The sequence below is a fragment of the Antechinus flavipes genome, chromosome 1 (genome assembly GCF_016432865.1).
Source record: "Antechinus flavipes isolate AdamAnt ecotype Samford, QLD, Australia chromosome 1, AdamAnt_v2, whole genome shotgun sequence".
NCBI classification, from domain to species: domain Eukaryota; kingdom Metazoa; phylum Chordata; class Mammalia; order Dasyuromorphia; family Dasyuridae; genus Antechinus; species Antechinus flavipes.
Window position 1 is genome coordinate 208515712 of NC_067398.1, and position 14913 is coordinate 208530624.

The following is a 14913-nucleotide window of genomic DNA, read 5'->3' on the forward strand; positions in this document are numbered from 1 at the left end:
AGTTCATGTAAGTCTCGCCAGTCTTCTCTGTATTCATCCTGCTGGTCATTTCTTACAGAACAATAATATTCCATAACATTCATATACCACAATTTACCCAGCCATTCTCCAACTGATGGGCATCCATTCATTTTCCAGTTTCTAGCCACTACAAACAGGGCTGCCACAAACATTTTGACACATACAGGTCCCTTTCCCTTCTTTAGTATTTCTTTGGGATATAAGCCCAATAGAAACACTGCTGGATCAAAGGGTATGCACAATTTGATAATTTTTTGGGCATACTTCCAGATTGCTCTCCAGAATGGTTGGATCCGTTGTGAAGTAATTTATAAATATTATTCCATTTTGTACTTACAGTGGGCTGAGTGGGTATTTATTAGTTCATTCAGTCATTTATTTTTTATCTCCCTAGTATTACCTTCTTTTTCATAAGTGAGGAAATTGAGGCAATCATGGGTAATTGACTTGTCCAGAGTCATAGATAGGTAGTATATATCTGAAGCTAGATTTGATCTCTAGGTCCAGTGTGCAAGTCTTACTTTATCCATTGTGCTGGTCTTACTGATTTAAGTTTTAAATTATTTAATATGCCATAATGCATCATGTAAGATTAAGCATAAAGATATTGATGAGAAATGTAATTGTAAAGTCAATTATTCTCTTAAAAAAAGAGGGGAAATCCACCAATGTTTTCCTCACTTCAGAGCAGAAATTTTATCTTGAGTTCTAAGGCTCCCTTAAGAAATTCTTGATACATTTCAAGATTCTTGAAATTGGATGGGAAAAATTATTACATTTATTTTTCTTAATTTCTACGTGAAAAATTTGTATTTCATCCAATTATAAATCTTATTCTGAGAAGGTATCCATAGATTTTTACCAGACTACTCGAAGGGCCACGGCAGAGCAATATGGAATATTTCCCAGAGAGACATATAGTTACTGAACCTTTATGGCCAGCTAAGCCTTCTACATATCTTCTGGTCTTTTCTCTCCAGTTCTTTCTAGATCACAACTTTCTCCTTATTGAACCCTGTGGAATTGTTCTTGTTATTCTAATGTGAACTTGCTGTTTTTTATTTGAAGCTTTGACAAGTAAAACTTGTTTTTTCTTTTCTTTTTTTCAACTTGAAAGATTCCTTTCCTTCTATTTCTATAACCTTGTTTTAGTACTCCACCTACAGACAGCTATCTTATTTATGACCATAGAGGCCTAGTTTCCTTTCCTCTGTTTTCATTTGAAAAACAATATAAATCCAGTATGGTCCCCAAATCTCATTTCATCTTTTTTTTCCCTCTCAACTTGGCACAATCCAAACATTGAAACATTGTACCAGTGCTACTAACAAAGTGATTGATTTGATCTAAAAATGATTTTTTCTCCAATCATAAATAACAAAATGTAGAAAAAGGAAGAAGAATAAACAAAAAGCAGAAGTTATCTCTAGTCTCAGTATTCTGTTTTGCATTAACAAAGATTTGAATTTATTTTCCATAAGCTTGTTACATTTCTTAGAGGTACAAGATAGAATATGATGAAAAAATGGGTTAAAAAAGCAAAGCTTTTTCATATCTTTCCAAACTTTGCTATCTTAGACAATGTTTGTTAGTAAAGTTAGTAAAAAAGCCTCAAACAAGCCCAAAGTTGTAAGTAGACTGACAGATACAGGACAGGAGAGGAATGTAAGAGAACATCTAGTTAATTTGAACATCATCTTAGAAATCTAACTGCAAATGAAACTTGGATTTAATACAATTAACTCAGTATTTGTTATTGACTAGGGAATTGCTGCTGCTGTGTGTGTGTGTTTTAATATTAGGCAGATTTGGAAGAGTTCAAGCACCTAACTTCCCATCCAAAATGATGGCTTGCCATTCCTGTCTTCATCCATAGTACTGACAGAAATGATAAACTATGAAGTGGTATGGCAACTTGACGAGTAGGTCAGAAGTCAGAAGACCTAAGTCATTAATAGTATTTTCTGAAACTTGATCAAGAAAATAGAAACAGTATGAAGCTAACTAAACTGCACCTGGTCTTAGAAAAGAACGGAATTACTGAAATCAAGTTTCTTTTTTTGGTTTCAAACTTTAAACATAAAGAATAGTCTTGAAATAGAAACTTCTACCAAATATAACTCATGGTTTTAAGCTGAACTAAAGCACAGTGCCTAAGCTTCATCAGAACTTTGTATATTGTAATTTGAATATAATTAGAATCAGTCAAGATAGAAGTAAGCCTCTATATCATCAGGAATAAAAATATATGGTAATTTGTCAAGCTTCAATCAATTACCTAAAATTGGTCATTTCAGGAGGTAATATAATAAGAGCTTCTTCCATTTCTGTAGCACTTGAAGATTTAGAAAGCTTTGTACTTAAAAATACTGTGTAAAGAAAAAAGGAAGCATTTTCTTCAGGTTACAAAGAGCTTTTAGCCTCAAGTCATTGTTAATATTTGGTCTTGAAGGCAATAATAGAGGCACTAGAGTTTATTCCCTTGGGTAGATCTACACTTGAAGAAAGTCATTTTGGCCCTAAGTGAAGGATGAATTGGAATGGAAAGAGATGAGGTAGGAAGATCAATGGGAGAGAGGTGAACATGTCAACTTGAATGGCAGCAAGGAGAGTAGAGAGGGCAGGATAGATATGATGTAAAAATCACAAGATTTAGCAGTTGGACATTTAAATGAGAAATTGAGGATGGCACTAAAGTTTGGAATAGGAGTGTCTGGGAGGACAGTCATGCTCTTGTTAGTAATGATAAAATTCAAAAGAGCTGGGAAATTTGAGGCAATAGATGGTTTTCTTTTGACATGATGAGTGTGAAATGTTTGCAGAACGTCCAGTAGAAGGTACAAAAATCAGTTAGTGATATATCTTTAGCATAGGAAAGGAGAAAAGCATTGAACTCATGGAGTGGAAATTTTAGATTGGCAAGAGAAAAACATAGAGTTGTAGGGGAGAGTTACTACAGTAAGGGAAATGGGAGAGGTCAAATATGCAGGAACTGAAGCAGACAGCAGCATTTTAATGAAAACTAGGGAAGAGGAATTGCTAGTCTCTGGGAAGATTGCATTTCCAAAGATTTTAGTTGAAAGATGAGCAAGAAATATTTTGAGAGCATCCAGCTTGGATGCTGGGAACAAAAAAGAGTTTTTAAGATGGGGGAGATGTTTGCAGGTAGGAAGGAAATAATCAGTAAAGAAGAAGAGATTAAATTGATGGGAAAAGACAGGGGAGGAGATAAAAAGTACATATATGGGGATTTGCCTTGGTAAGGAGATGCCCTGTCCCTTCATAATTTCTTCCTTCACTCATCTAAGCCTGGAATTAAAGGGAGTTTGAGGGGAAGGTTTTTGAGTGATGATGAGAAGTAAAAAGTTGAGCTCTTTGGCACCTCTTACTATTATTGTGTACAATGTATTCCTGGTTCTGCTTGTTTCACTCGGCATTAGTTCATGTAAATTTTTTCAGGCTTTTCTAAAATCATCTTGTTCATCCTTTACATTCATATACCACAGTTTGTTCAGCTTTTCCCCAATTGATGGACATTCACTCATTTTCCATTTCTTTGCTACCACAAAAAGAACTGCTACAAACGTTTTAGCAGGTGTGGCTACTTTTCCCTCCTTTATAATTTTCTTGGGATACAGACCCAGTAATGGCACTACAGGGCCAAAGGGTATATACAGTTTTATAGCCTTTTTGAGCATAGTTCCAGATTGCTCTCCAGAATGGTTAGATTGTTTCACAACTCCATCAACAATGCATTAGTGTCCTATTTTTCCCACATCTCCAACATTTATCATTATTTTTTCCTGTTTTGGTAACTATTCTTAGATCTTTGCTTATTTTGGGAGGAGTAAAGTTATGCTAAACTCTAGGCTTCTTTTTTTTTTTTTTTTTAATAAGCTGACACATATGGATATAAAAAGGCAAGGAGAGAAAGTAATCTTGCTTCCTCTGCAAAACTTTACCTGTATCTTGAGCAGAAAACCTTTTTTCAGTTGAAATAATGAACAAGGACCCCAAACCCTATTTTGGGAGGCTGCTTTGGGGTATATAGCCCTTATGTCCATGATTAAGTAATATTGGTATTTAGAGATTAGAATCTGGAGAAACAAAATTTCCACACTAAAAAGTTGAGACCCCCTCCAAAAGAGAGTGAAGCCTCTGGATTAATAAGTTGCATTCAGAACACTTGTGTCCCCCAAAGGCTCTGTTCAGGGTCCTTTTCTCTTTTCTCTTATTGATTCCATCAGTTTTCCTGGATTCAGTTATCATCCCCATGCAGCTGATTCTAACCTTCTATTGACCTCTAGTCTTGCATCTCCAACTACCTATTGGCTATGTTGAATCCACATATCCAAAGTTGCTCATTATCTTTTCCTTTAACAACCCTCTCCATGACTTCTCTATCACTGTCAAGGCCACCACCATCTTCCCACTTACCAGTTATTAATATTACTGTAAACAGATTTAAATGGAACAATTTTTAATTACGTTTTTAATGATACAATAATGGGAGAGTGACTGAAAGATTGGAGAACTGTAAATGCCATGATTTGGGGGGTGCGGAAGGGGAAAAGAAAAGAAGTTGTAGACTAGAATAAGTGAGCAGCATTTCAATTCCTAGTAAAATTCTGTAACAAATATTTAAAGGAATGCTAGTGAGTATTTACCCAAAGGAGCAGTGATTACAAATAGCTTGTTTAGATTCATTAAAAAATAAGTCACATCAGAATAACCTTATTACATTTTTAAAAATTTAATTACTAAATAAGTAGATAATTCAGGGGAATATTATAGATCAGTGGTGTCAAATTCAAATAGAAATGGGAGAAAATAGTCAAAATAAACATCACTATGGGCCTCTTATTTACTTTGGAAACTGCATATTAATATTGTCTGTTTTATGTTTTAATTTATTTTGTTGAGAATTTCTCAACTACATTTTAATCTGGTCCACACTATACTTGGAAGTGTTGTACACTTAGTATTTGATACCTCTGCTGGAGATAGAGTTTACATAGATTTTTGACAAAGCACTTTAATCTCGTACTGTTCTTAAGGAAAAAAGATGGAAAATGATCCACTAAATAATAATACAATTAATTGAATTTTGAACTGGTTTACACAGTTCTTGAGCAGCCATTAATTGTTCAATTGTCAGTTTGACAGGAGGTGTTCAGCAGAGTGTTTGGGGGGTTTGTACTAGGCCTGGATTATGTTTGACATTTTCATCCATGACTTGGATCAAAAGCGTAGATGCCAGATTGGGCACATTTACAGAATAGAATCCCTAGGAGAGGATAGCTAAGACATAGAATATTGGTCAGGATCCAGGAAAAATCCGGAGCATTGGGATGAATCTAATATTATAAAATTCAATAAAGCTTAATGTCTTACTATTTTGGATACATTAAGAAAACAAAAAACAAACCAACTTTATAGATATAAAATGGAAGGTTTTTTTTGCCTTAAAAAGATTAGCTGTTTTTAGTGCAAGATTAAGCTTCACATGAGAAAGACTTTGGTTTCAGAATTAAGAATGTGATAATCCACTTTTACTATGGATTATTCAATACTACATCTGGAATACTGTGTTCATTTTTGGTGCCATAATTTAAGAATAACGTTGATAATCTGGAAAGGATTTAGAGCAGGACAAGTAGGATGATAAAGGCTCTTCAATCTCTGTCTTGTGAATTTGATGAAAAGAATTGGGGTTGTTTAGCCTAGAGAATAGAAGACCCAGAGACATTATAGTTATTCTTAGTTATTTGAAGGATTTTACATGTGGCAGAAGGACTAGATTGGTTCTATTTGGCTTCTGAGAGTAGGCTAAGATAATGAACTTATGTTTTAAAGAGTCAAACATTAGTCTATGCTAGTCTTCCTAACTCCAAAACCAGTGCAATCAATGGCAATTGTTGGGGAAGGTTTTTTTGTTGGGGTTGTTGGGGATGTTGGGGAATGTTGGAGAAAAGTTTTCTGACAAGTCAAGCTAACTAAAAGTATAATAAGATAATAGGTTCCTCTTTATTGGAGATCTTTGATCAGAGGCATTCTTGTTTGATCTGTTATAGTAGAGATTTCTCTGGGGCTTGTGGGGTTGCCTTGTTTGGCCTATATGGTTGCTAAAGGAATTTGAACTGAAAAGGAAGAGGAGAGATATTTAAATTGTTCTGATAGCTCTGTTAAAAACCAGATAGGTTAGAAGGCAGATATTATAATATAACTGATACTCTATCACTAATTTTTTTCTGAATTTGAAATTTTAATTTAAAAATATGTATTTAGTGATTTTACATTCAGAAGAATTAGCTTAAAAATTTACCGTAGTTGAATTCCTGCGAGACCTTGAGCAAGTCACTTACCTTAATTGTTTTCAATTTTTTTTCCTCTGTAAAAACAAGTATCTCTTGAGTTTCAGCATTGACCTCTGACCAGCACTAGGTCTACAATTTCATGACGCTTTAACTTTTATTTATTTATTTATTTATTACCTTAAAAACAGTATTTTAAAGGTGAGAATCTTCCTTTTTAAGAACCTGAGACACTTAATATAAAACAATGTTTTATGCTCCCTCTACTGGTTCTGAATGGAAATTCATCCTATTTATTATTTATTTTTTTAAAAAAGAATTTTGTCCCAGTTTATATCACAATACATTATGGATGGAGTGCTGGCCTTGCAGTCAGTTAAATCTGAATTCAAATTCTGCTTTCTACATTTAGTAATAACTTTGTGACTCTAGTTAAGTCACTTTCCCATATTGTTTTTTTACAAAATGGAGATGACATACCTGTAGCTTTTCTGACAGATTCATAATAAGGAATAAATGATGTTAATTTATGGTGAGCATTCTGAAAAGAAAGTGCCAAATAAATATCAGTTAATATCATTATTATAATTTTAAATCACTGTCTCATAATTTAGGTATGAAAATTGCCATTGACTGAACACTGGTTTTGGAGTTAGCACGACTAGCATAGCTCAGACACTTAGTAGTTGTGTGATCCTTAACGTCTGTCTGTTTCAGGTCCTCTTTCTGTAAAATGAATATAGTAGCAATTACCTCATGTGGTAACAGTAAAGAGCAAATGATATAAAATATATAAAGTATTTTGTAAATCTTAAATTGCTATATAAATGCTAGCTATTGCTGCTATTGTTTTTGTTATGATTTTCCTAAGTAATGATTTGATCAATTAGACATCTAATTTTTCTATTACTAAATCTATCAGAATCATCATCTTGAATTGGATTTAATTGCACATATGGGTATCTTATTGTCAGTCTATGTTTACTATTTTACCAACTCATAAAGAAACAGCTTTGACTTCACTGGATTTTCTAAATTCTATCTAATATGTTTATGTTTTACTATGGAGTAGAAAAAATAAAACCAATATTCTTTTGTCAACATGAAAAAATGTTATCACCAACTCCCAAACTCAGATTTATACCAGCAGTCTTGAGAATTAAAAGGAAATGAATGTGTTGAAAATATAAATTAACCAAAATATCAATACATGAAAGAGGTCTTTGTCTAATATCAGAAAAAAAAAGAAACCGATCAAGGCATAAATGCATGACCAAGGTAGGGTGAACACCCTAGTTTTCACAGGGACTTAGAACTGAATTCTGTCCTGTTTAAAGAACACAAAATTTGGGGCCCATAAAATTGATTTTCCCCCCAAAAGAGAAAGACTCCAAACTTAATGAGACAAATATGTTTCTGATACCAGACCTGTAATAAAGCCAAGAAGAAGAACTATGGGCCAATTTTTCCCCTGAAAATTGATTTGAAAAGTTGTAAATAAATTCCTAGTAAATACACTATGGGAATATATCCAAAATTCATGCATAACAGAAATGGAAGTCTTAGTCAACATTAGGGAACAATTTAATTTTTGTAGGGAGTTCCTGTTTAGGAATGTCCCTCCACCAATGCCTATAGGCAATTTTACTGCAACATATAGTCTTAGAAAGCTTCCTGGCACCTTGGAACGTTAGGTGACTTTTTCATGGCCACACAATAATTTATATCAGACATGATACTGAACCTAGGTTTTCCCAACCAGTCCAGCCTTCTGTTCAGTGAACCATATTATTTCTCAGAAGAAAATGAGAAGGATAAACAATTATATAAGCAATTAAAATATACAATTATGTTAATAAATAGAAAAATTCCTTTGAAAAATACATCCCTATTATATTTTTAAACCCAAAAATCATAGATACAAAGGACCCTCTTTTCACATGACCAAAAGTATGTATCTAAAAATCAAGAGTTAACATTATTAACAATGAATAGAAAAAAGCTTTCCTGGCAAAAGCAAATATACAAGAAACATTACTTTTTAAATTTCTCCACTGTTCTTTTTTTATAATCATTCAACACAACAAAAAACATTTCTTAAAGTTCTAGAAATGATAATTATCACACTGAAAAGGAGATACTAAATTTAAAAACATAACTTTATTTTATTTTGCCTATCTTTGTGATGATTTATTAAAAAAAAACAAGTCCCAGAGAATCATGGGAAAAAATTAAATAATGATTAACGTTTCAGTAATTCCATAAAATCATAATATTTCTATCTAGTATAAATAGAAACTAGGAAGAAACAAATTCCTTTTAAAAAAAACTGAAAAATGTATAAAGTATCTAGTTGTTAGCCTTATGAGAGTAAGTTAGGCCAGATAAATATAATAAAATTGATAATGTTGTTTAAATTAGTTTATGGATTTAGTTCTAATAGAAATTACAAGGAGAAACTTTAGAATTATACAATATCCATTTCAATTCATCAAGAATTTATCAAACATATACATACTATAGGTATGGTTCTATATTGCCTGGGAATTAAAGACCTTCACTGACATTGAGGAACTTATCTTCTAAGGATATGATGGGAAATATAACATATATGCAAGTAAATACAAATAAATAAAAAAATAATGAAAGCAATTTCAAGAAGAAGAAAGGACCCATATTGGTGGGTCAGGAAAGATTTTGCGTACAAGGTAACTCTTGACCTGTTTTTTAATATTTGCTATTTATTCAGGTTAAAATAATTGCAGGTATGCCTTATATTAATCAGATTGATAGTGATGACAAAAATAAAACACTCACACTTATTGGAAGAAGTATTGAAGGACAAGCAAGCTAATACCCTCTTGATTTACCTGTGAATTGGTTTACCATTTTATAAAAATATATAATTTCCCCTAGTTATATGTAAAATGATTTTTAATATTAATTATATATTTTTTTCCAAATTCTCTACCTTATTCCTTCTTTTCTCCTTCATTGTGAAGACAAGCAATTTGATATATTATACTTAAGCTCAACCATTCTGAAAAAGTTTGTCATTATGTTTTAAAAGATCACTAAATGATTTACCCTTTGACTTTGTGATTTAACTACTATTAAGCTTGGACCTTAATGAGGTCAAGGACAGAGGCAAAGGACCAGTATCTATAAGAATATTAATAACATCACTTTTTTGTTGTAGCAAAGAGCTAGAAATAAAAGTCTCCATCTGTTGGGGAATGGTTGAACAAACTGTACTGTTGTACTGGGTGCAATGGAATTTTATTCCATCATAAGATATGAGTAATTGACAGATTGAGAGAAAGGTGGAGAGACTTGAATGAATTCATGCAGAATGAGGTTAGTAGAACTGGGAGAACAGTTTGGCAGTTACTCTAACAATAACGTGATGGTAATCTCTGAAAGACCTCAGAACTCTGACTAAACTGCAATCAATCATACCTACAAAAGACTGAGAATGAATCATACCTTCCATCCCTTAGCAAAAGGGCAATAAACTAGAAGTTCCAGAATGAGATATACCTTCTTAGACATGGCTAATGGGTTGCTCTATTCTGGCTGACTGTATATTTATTAGAATAAACAGATTTATTTCAGGGTGGGAAGGTTTGGATAGTGCTAAACATGGAAGAAAAAAGAAAATGTTATGATTATTGTATTCATTGAAAAAATTTTAAAATTATTAAATCAGTTTAAGTGTTTATATTGATTTTTAGGATTAAATTTTGGATAAAATATTAATTTTATTTTTTAATAATTCCATGGTACAGAGATGAGAAAGGAGAGAATTCTAGAATTATAGAACCATTTGTTCAAAGGCACCCAACTGGGGAATTGAATGTCATGTATATGCAATAATTATACAGTCTGGCTGAAATAGAGAGTATGTTAAAGAAAATAATATGAAATAAGATTGGAAATGTTATTGGAAACCAGATCCTAGAAGCCTTTAAGTAATAACAATTCATCAGGAGAAAATAAAAACAGCTCTGCAATATTAAGAGAAATGATAATAATAGCGTCAATAAACCCTCTAAAAGTCCAATATATCATCCATATTGTGAGAGAAATTTTAATGGCAGAAAAAGACTATGTCGGTCAAAGTGATGTATCGCAGGGATTTTTTATGTCCTGAGACTGCTATGGCAGCTGTCAATACCAAGCACAAATCCTGAAATGCTTGCCAGTTAGACACTGCACTCAAATAAGGTTAGCATTCTGATCATTGATACCTATGAATATAAAATGTAGATGTAGTGGCGTAGAGATATTGACTAGTTTTACTGAAAACTGTTGATGATCTGTTTGACAAAGTGGATAGGAAAAAAGTATGTTCCTTCATGTACCAGAAGTCAGCAAAGAACATTAGAACAAATCAGAAATGCCAGTAACCCACATGCTAGAAGAGCTTCATTGTAGATGATTTTGCCCAGTACCATGATAAACCAGGAGTGTACATGAAATAAACTGAATTCAAGAGCTTCACATTGCTTTTTTGTCAATAGTAACTTCAGCTTCAAACCACATTGTAAGGTATTGCTGACCCAGTACAGGGCAATTATAAAACATAAATTTTCTTTAAACTTTATTTATTTATTTAATATTACAAGCTTTTATTTTTTTATTTTTTTATTTTTTAAATAACTTTTTATTGACAGAACCCATGCCTGGGTAGTTTTTTTTTTTTTTTTTTTTTTTACAACATTATCCCATGTACTCACTTCTGTTCCGACTTTTCCCCTCCCTCCTCCATCCCCTCCCCCAGATGGCAAGCAGTCCTTTACATGTTAAATATGTCACAGTATATCCTAAATACAATATATGTACTTGAGTTAACGAAGAACAAGCCCTTATAGATATTTCAATGTCTTGTTCAAACAGGAATTAACAGGTTCTCTGGACGTGTAGATGTGGTTTCTCCTGGTGAGGGACATTGGGTGGAGGACTCTTGACAAGTTGCAATTTACATGTTATTCCAGTTCTTGGGCGGCATGTAGTTTGTTTATGTTTGCATTAAAAAAAATAAAAATTTGATGCCGATAGAAATCCTATTATGAAGGCATGTCTTTATTTCTCAAGTATTATTTCTTGCAAGATTTTAGGAAACACACTAGTAAGAAATATTCTGGTACATTTTTTATGTATCTCCTACATTTTTGGCCATATGAAAATATTTATGGAACATGCAAGTAATGAATATAGTTTAAATAGGTGTGTGTGGGGAACTTTAAATAAAAAGACATCTAATGGGAAGAAGTTGCAGCGGGAGAGAAAATCAGTCAAGCTAGCCCTTGATTGTCAGTGATAATAGGTCCCAGAGATAGTGTGGAAAGTGATATTCAAAAATATCCACAAACCTGATTTTAGCCAATATTTACAAATTCTTTAATTCCTTAATCATCTCCCGAAGCTATTAGATTATAGGGATATTAGTTTGCCTTATCTTCCATTAGTTCTAATTGACCTTCAGCAAACAAATTGTACTTTACATTTTATGCCGCCTAAATGGGACATTGTATAATAATTCTCTCCAAGTAACTGATTGGTCTGTTATTTATCTCTTAATTTCCAAGTGTTCTTTTTATCCAATACATTTTCCTTTTGACTTTTCTAAATTTGACATTGATTATCCTTTCTTCCTTAATATCATACTTGTTCCTTTTGGTTTTTTCCTTCCTTTCTTTGATATCCCTGCTTTCTTGATTCTGTTTTGTGTTTGGCTACCCTTTTTGCTGTATCTTCATCAATGCTTCAATCTGTCTCTTACCTTCTAACAGTGGTTGTACCACAGTGCTCTATACTGAACACAATACCTTCTTTCTCCATGACCTCATTAGCTCTCATAGATCTATTCTTCGTTGATGATGCTCCCTAGTCTCTTTCCTGATTGATTTCTACAATATTGTGAACATCTGGACCATTTCCTTTGTCTCCATCCATAGTCAGTGCTGACCAATCCCAAGCATTGGGCGATAAGCCCCAGAGCTGTAGGGGTAGTGGTAGGCTCCCTTTTCACATCCCAGAGGATCTGCTGCATCCCATTCTGTGCTGTCAGCATCTCTGGGACATTGTCAAATAGTTCACTATTAGAAAGAATCAGTAGAAACATCAGTAACAATGACACTAAAAAAGTTACATTGCCATCTATTGTACCCCATGGATCATTAGTTGATCTTAGACTTTTAGCTGAAACTATTTTCTTCTCCCATTAGGGGATGAGTTCTTTGAGAGCAGAGACTGTCTTCTCTATTTGTATTTTTAGAACTTAATAGAGTGTTTTCCATATAGTTAAAAATTAATATTGCTCATTCATTCACTTATTACCAACTGCCTATTGGGTATTTCAAATTCACATACCAAACAATATTTTTAAACCAAAACTTTTTATCTTTTCAACCTGTTTTCTAAGTTCTCTATTTCTTTAAACATCACTGCCATATATCAAGTTGTTTAGGTTCAAAATTGTAGTCATCTGTACTCTCCTTTTATCTCCTCTTGCTTCTAGGACAATCAGTTATATCATTTTATAAGTTCTACTACAATATTTCTGGCATCTGCCCTTTTTCATGATTATCACTCTAGTCTGGCTGTCATACATAACCTTTCCCTTGTCTAATGACAATAGCCATTTAGTTTTTCTTGTTTCCAGGCTCTCCTCACTCATTTGTCCTCCATGAAATTCACGGTGATATTTCTAGATGAATTATATTTATTCAAAAGCTTCATTGACTCCTTATTGCTTTTAGGATAAAACATAAAACTGCTAGGCATGCAAAGCCTTTCAGTATCTTGTTCCAGCATCCTTTCTATGCTTTTTATATATTATTTCCTTCTGGAACTCCACAGTAAAAATCTCATATGATAATATAGTACAGGATAAAAGGCTGAAGTTTAGGCAAGACTTTCAGCATTATTCCCAGATACTTTCCTTGCAGATTTAATTGATCTGCATATTTAAGATAAGATATTTCATTGTACTTTTACAATAAATTCCAGAATTCTAGGACAATATTTTGCATTTTAACTAAAGGTATCCTCTTGAAGACTTCGTTCTAAAATTATTTAGTTTTATTATTGTTTCTTAGAAAAATACACTGGTTAATTAACACTTATATACTTTTAAAAATAAGTGCCCAGAAAAATGTGTTTAATACAGTACTTATGTATCTTTGAGTGAACTGCCAAACTTGGGGATTTTAATTTTATAGTTATAGTACTTTTTTTGCAAATGACAAAAATTGAGTATATCAACAGATTGATAAATTTAAGAACATGCAGTTGTAGTTCACCATTTTTAAACTATATTTTGGATTAGTCATATCATTGTTTACTATCAAGAAATAATAAAGTTTCAGAAACATTAAACCCGCTTCTAGCTTTTGATTCTTAAGAGAACTGATGATTCCTCTACCCTTTTTTTTTTTTTAATGACTTGTATAGTTTGTCAAAATTGGGAGAAAAAGTTTTTCTAAATGGCTTTTTTTTCTTTTTGGTAAGAAAAGAGTTAAGGCTATTATTTTTCTGAGAAACCCACAGAATAGATTTGTATGTATTTAGGTGTAAAAAAAGAATCTCTTTCCCCTTTCCAGAATTTGTAGAGTAGACTTTTTTGAGGTTTCTATACACATTTGGTTTACATATAATTGGACTTAAAACAGGAAAGGTGAATTAAAGATCAAACATAATAAGCATGCTAGGAGAAGCAAATTCCAGTTGCAAAACTTACTTATCCTTTCATTTTCCTCTGGTATCAATTAAGAAGATAAAGGTAAGTATAGCAAAATTCCTCTGGTTTTTGTATTGATTATCCAGTTTTGCACGCTAAGGATTTAATTTGAGTTTGTTTGTGATTTTTATTACAACAGTAAAGTCCATGCATATAATAAATATAAAATTACATTTTTGTCTATTAAATGAAAGGTTGTTTTTTGATTTTTATAAGATCATTAAAAAATAGATAGTATTTATAAAATCATCCCATGTCTCATGCTAGTTTGTTAAGGGAATGAGTATGCATTTATATTAAACATATTATGCATTTAACAAAAGACAACACAGTCATAAGTTTATTTGCTTTAATTCAGTAATCTAATTTGGAAATCCCAGAGAGCTGGACCTGGAGTCAGAGAACTGGAGTTCATATCCTAATCTTTCTAGCTACTGATTGATTGACTATATGACCCTGAAAAAGACTAATTGGAGGCAAAGTACTTGGTCAGATTTTAAAATGTTATGAATTACAATTATTAATAAAGAGTTCTTAAAACATACTTTCATTGCCTAGAGAGCTTCGAAAAGTAGAACAAACCTTTCTTTTATTTATTTTTATTTTATGTTGAACAACCTTTTTTCAGACCTTTGCATCAGATCTTAAAGACTTTGGCTATTTTATTTTGAAAGTTTATTTATAGTAAGGAGCATACTGAATTTGGAGTCAGTGGACCTCAGTTCCAATCTTGGCTCTGCTAATTCCTCCCTGAGTCATCTCGGGGAAATTACTTAGTCTCCTGAGTCTCAGTTTCCTTTATCTACAGAAAGAAGGGATCAGTCTGGTTGCTAT

At 32.6% G+C, this 14913-nt stretch overlaps 1 protein-coding gene across 5 annotated transcripts in view; it reads left to right on the top strand.

Annotated features, from left to right (window-relative positions):
- MLLT3 (MLLT3 super elongation complex subunit) overlaps positions 1–14913 on the top strand; it is a 270414-nt gene that overhangs the window by 179120 nt on the left and 76381 nt on the right. The gene's annotated exons all lie outside the window — the stretch shown is intronic.